Source organism: Ceratotherium simum, chromosome 29 (assembly GCF_057802395.1).
Source record: "Ceratotherium simum simum isolate JZ-2026a chromosome 29, ASM5780239v1, whole genome shotgun sequence".
In the NCBI taxonomy this organism is placed as follows: domain Eukaryota; kingdom Metazoa; phylum Chordata; class Mammalia; order Perissodactyla; family Rhinocerotidae; genus Ceratotherium; species Ceratotherium simum.
The window spans coordinates 36,893,450-36,898,280 of record NC_141928.1 but is presented as its reverse complement, the minus strand read 5'-3'; the positions used below and the strand labels follow the sequence as shown (position 1 = coordinate 36,898,280).

General features: G+C 45.9%; 1 pseudogene; it reads left to right on the top strand.

Moving 5' to 3' along the window:
• The first annotated feature begins 702 nt into the window (after positions 1–702).
• On the top strand, positions 703–2,845 carry LOC147913263 (olfactory receptor 2S2-like; annotated as a pseudogene).
• Positions 2,846–4,831: the final 1,986 nt, after the last annotated feature.

The window sequence follows — 4,831 nt, the reverse complement described above, 5'->3', positions numbered from 1 at the left end:
CGCGCTCCCACAGCACGTCTGGGGTAAGCTCTCTGACCGTGACGGAGGCGGGCCCGCTGGACAACGAGACAGATTGGAGGATAGACAGAGCTGGCTTGGAGAGACAGAATCTTTCAAAAATCTGTGCACCAAGAGAGGGAGACAGCTGTTTGGTGGAAGGAACTCCAAACTGGGGCCTGCGACCCAGCCCCAGCGCTGTCATTCAACCCACGGAGCAAAATCTTGAGTTCCTCTGAGCTTCGGTTACTTCATCTGTAAAACTCGAGTGACAATATCTGCTCCATAGGGTGTTCCAAAGAATAGGGCACAGAGTAGATGCTCGTTAATACTAACCATTCGTCTTCCGTCATCCAGCCACTGCTACACACGCACCCACACACACACACACACACACACACACACACACACACCATTGCAATTAAGAAGAAGCTATCGAAATATTATTGGTGAGGATTCTGAATTCAGAGTCTGGGTAATTGCAGCTTAGAGACTAGAAATCCTCCACACAAAGGCATACGGGCCTTCCTATAAGCTAGCCGCCTGTGTGGAACACAAGTGTGGGGTTAGAGAGCCAGAATATTACACAAGAATATAATAGAAACATAAAAGGACAAAGAAAAAACATTTCCTAGTCACCCCTGGCTAAGAATTTCCCCGATATGCTAACGCAATGGGATTAGAAGTTGATGGCATAAACCCTCCTATCTGATGACTGCGGTCGGTGTGGTTGTTAATAACTGAGCTGACCGTCGGTGGCTGCGCAGTTGTCATCCCATTGTGTGGGCGCAATCACTCCAATCAATCCCTGTGTTGACTTCATCAAGTTTCTCCCCATGTGGGAACCACCCCATGTGTTGCTATCAGTCCGTATCTAAAATAGGCAAATCCCGACGCAGACAACAGTCAAGTCTGTGTCACTGATGGTGGACAGACTGAAGAAGCAATCCTCATTATGGATGAGCCTTCGCCCAGGCGTGTTTCTGTCTGGATGTGGATTAACTTTTATACCAGTTTCTTCCAAATGTAACCAAAGTTTGAAGAGGCCTGAGAATTTGATGGTTCTAAGAATTGGATCAGTTTGGGGGTTTTCTCCTCTGAGAATCTAGGAAAACTCAGATTAAATGAAATTGCTATACATTTACGTTAAAGGGAAATAATTCCAAGCATTTTCCAGCCATTAATCATAATGCAGAGGAAAGCCCTTCCTGACCGGGGATTAGCTCTGCTGGGTTCAAGTCCTGTCTCTGTCACCAGCTTACTCAGAAGACTCAGGTCACTTCCCTTCTCTAGGCCTCAGTTGCCTCTACGGGGATGAGAGGATGCAGCAACACTGGAGGATTCCTCACACACAGCTGGAATGTTTGAGGTCCTCAGCCAGTGCTGGCCCACTGTAAGCTCTGTTCCAGCTCTGACCTTCTCTCATCTAAGAGCTAAGGACTCCTCTGCTGTCTCTCTCAGTTATTTTTCTCTTACACACACATGCTCTGCTGTTATGCAGCAAGGACTTCACCACATACCGCACGCCTGAGACTCTTCTCGAGAAAACCTGATGTGCTGCTTTTGTGCTTTGCTGACGAAGAGGGGATGTCACATGAAAGAAGCCACTTGGACCTCCCCTGTGGTGGGGTTCATTCTCCTGAGCCTCTCAGCCCACCCAAAGCTGGAGAAAACGTTCTTTGTGCTCATGCTGCTGAGGTACCTGGGGATCCTGCTGGGCAACAGGGTCCTCATCCTGGTGACCACCCTTGACTCCCGCCTGCACACACCCATGTACTTCTTCCTGGGAAACCTCTCCTTCCTGGACATCTGCTACACAACCTCCTCAGTCCCCCTCATTCTCGACAGCTTCCTGACCCCCAGGAAAACCATCTCAGCCTGTGCCGTGCAGATGTTTCTCTCCTTTGCTATGAGAGCCACAGAGTGTGTGCTGCTGGGCATGATGGCATTTGATCACTACCTGGCCTTCTATAACCCCCTTAGGTACCCCGTGATCATGACCAAGGCTGCCTACGTGCCCATGGCTGCCAGCTCCTGGCTGTTGGTGGTGCTGCTTCTGTGGTACGCACATCCTTGACAATTCAGCTGCCCTTCTGTGGGGACAATGTCATCGACCGCTTCACCTGTGAGATCCTGGCTGTCCTGAAGTTGGCCTGTGCTGATCTCCATCAATGGGATCAATGTGGGGGTAATGAATGTGATCTTCCTGGGAGTCCCAGTCCTGTTCATTTTTGTCTCCTACGTGTTCATCATTGCTACCATCCTGAGGATCCCCTCAGCTGAGGGGAGGAAGAAGGTCGTCTTTTTTTTTTTTTTTTTTTTAAAGATTTTATTTATTTATGTTTTTCCCCCCAAAGCCCCAGTAGATAGTTGTATGTCACAGCTGCACGTCCTTCTAGTTGCTGCATGTGGGATGCGGCCTCAGCATGGCCGGAGAAGCGGTGCGTCGGTGCGCGCCTGGGATCCGAACCCGGGCCGCCAGCAGCGGAGCGCACGCACTTAACCGCTAAGCCACGGGGCCGGCCCAGGTCGTCTTTGACTGGTCTGCCCACGTCACAGTCATAGTCATCTTCTGTGGGACCATCCTCTTCATAATATGGGAAGCCCAAGTCTAAGGACTCCCCAGGGGCAGACCAAGAGGACCTTTCAGATAAGCTCATCCGCCTCCTCTATGGAGTGCTGACCCCCATGCTCAACCCCATCATCTACAACCTGAGGAACAAGGATGTGAAGGCTGCTGTGAGGAACCTGGTGGCTCAGAAATACTTCAGCCAGTGATGTAGGGGATCATCTGGTTCTCATTCCTGTGTAGGAAGGGACTTCTAATCATTACAGCTGCCATTCAAAAGCCAAGTCAAGTTAACTGGAATGGTCCTTAAGTCCATATTCAGGGAATGTTTAACTTTTCAGAGTGTGTCTCCTGAATTTTGGCTATATGTCTGGCAGCTGCAGCAGATGCCAGACAGTTAATACTCTAATTGAATGTATGAAGGCGTCCTGAACACATGCTAAAACCAAGGAGATGGCAACATTAGAGCAATCCCGGTGGCCCTGACTGTGTCTAAGCTGTGGAGTCAGTACAGGGAAGAGAGATGGCTCTCCCAGCAACTTTGCCACCCCTACTGGCGTCACCAGGAGAGTCAGGGAGACATGAGGAAGTGGAACTTGCATTTGGGGCTTTTGTTTATTAGATTCAGTTTGCCTGAAGTGCTAAGAAGAGACAAAGACGAATTCTCCACATAGAGAGCTTTTGGGTAGGAATAATCTATTTTGATAAACTGAATTTCTTTCTAGCTATGAGAAAACTGAGGGTATTTTTTCTTGGTGCACTGCATATTATGAAACATTGCTAGTAAATTAAATTCAAGAAGGTATACAGAACTTGAATTTTATATTTATCACTTATAGCAATTCCTAATAGAAAAACTGGTTATTCTGGTAGATAATAATTCACATTCTGGAAAAAAAAAATAGCTGATAGGTAGGGAGGGAGGGAGGGAGGGGGGTAGATGGTTAGATAGATGATAGAAAGAGAGAGAGAGAGCAGTTAAATATGTTTGAAGACTTTGTGGCTACAGTTCAACAGGTTTCTTTGCTCCAGGAATTCTTAGAGCCTTCAATATGCTAAAGTACACTGTGAATGTCCAAGAGATAGAAAGTCTGTAGTATTTCCTGAATCTCCATAGTGCAGCACCATAAAAACTGGAAAGCATGTTCTGACCTATGACCTTGGGCAGGTTGCTTAGCCTCTCTCAGCCTATTTCTTCATGTTTTAAAACCTAAGCACTTGATTTTACTTGAATTAGATAAGATACTAGAAATGAGTGCTTTGTAAATGGTAATTAGTAGTAGTAGTATGAATGCTGCACAGTGCTATGTGCCCTGTAGAACAGAGCAAGACATAGTTCCTGTCTAGAACAATAGACACAGAAGACAGATGAGTGATTCAGAGATGGCAGTGGATGCATAAAAGCCGTTTTATAGCAAGTTATATTAAATTTTGAGAATATTGGAAGACATTTAAAAAGAGAATTTAGAAAGTGAATCCAATTTTGAGAATAGATCTTGGAAATTTTTGTTTCAAGTGATATTTAAGTTTTCTTATATTTATTAAAAATGAATTGCAAAGGATAAGGACGCCCATTTTGTTAATAAAATTTCACTTTCTTAGGTTAATCAGTCATGTTCCTGATTTCTACTTTGCACTACTAGGGAAAGAATCTTGCTATTGCAAGTACACAAGTGACATCTAGCAGCCATTCAAGCAAACTTCAGACACTTGCCCAACTGTGCAAAGCGTTGTTAGAAGGGGCTTCAGAGGGCTTCTCATTCAGTCGTATCTACATACTGCATGGAGTTCCTCTCCAATATCCCTGACCCCAGTCATCCAGCATCTGCTTAGACACCTCCAGTGACAAAGAGTTCAGTACTTCTAGATTTGAGCCGTTTCATTCAGCCCTACTAGCAAATTCTTCCTTGCCTTGTGCTAAAATATACTCTCCAGTGGCTACTACCTTCCAGTCCTAATCCAGCTTTGTGCCTCTACATGAAATGCACTAGGCTGCTTCCTTCTGAGATATGAAGATAGTTCTGGTCTCTTCCAGCCTAGACAGCCCCAGTCCTTCCTCCTGTGCCCAAATCACTCAACATTACCCAACTAGCAGCTACTAAACTGTGTCGAGAGCATCATCTAGTTTATTCCAGCAATAAAATATGATATTTCTGAAAATACCTTGGGAACAATACTGATGCTGCTGAGGTAACTCTGTTTCCCTGGGGTGACTAACATCAGTCTGGTGTAGAGAAACACGTGAAGGAGGCCCCTTCTTGTTAG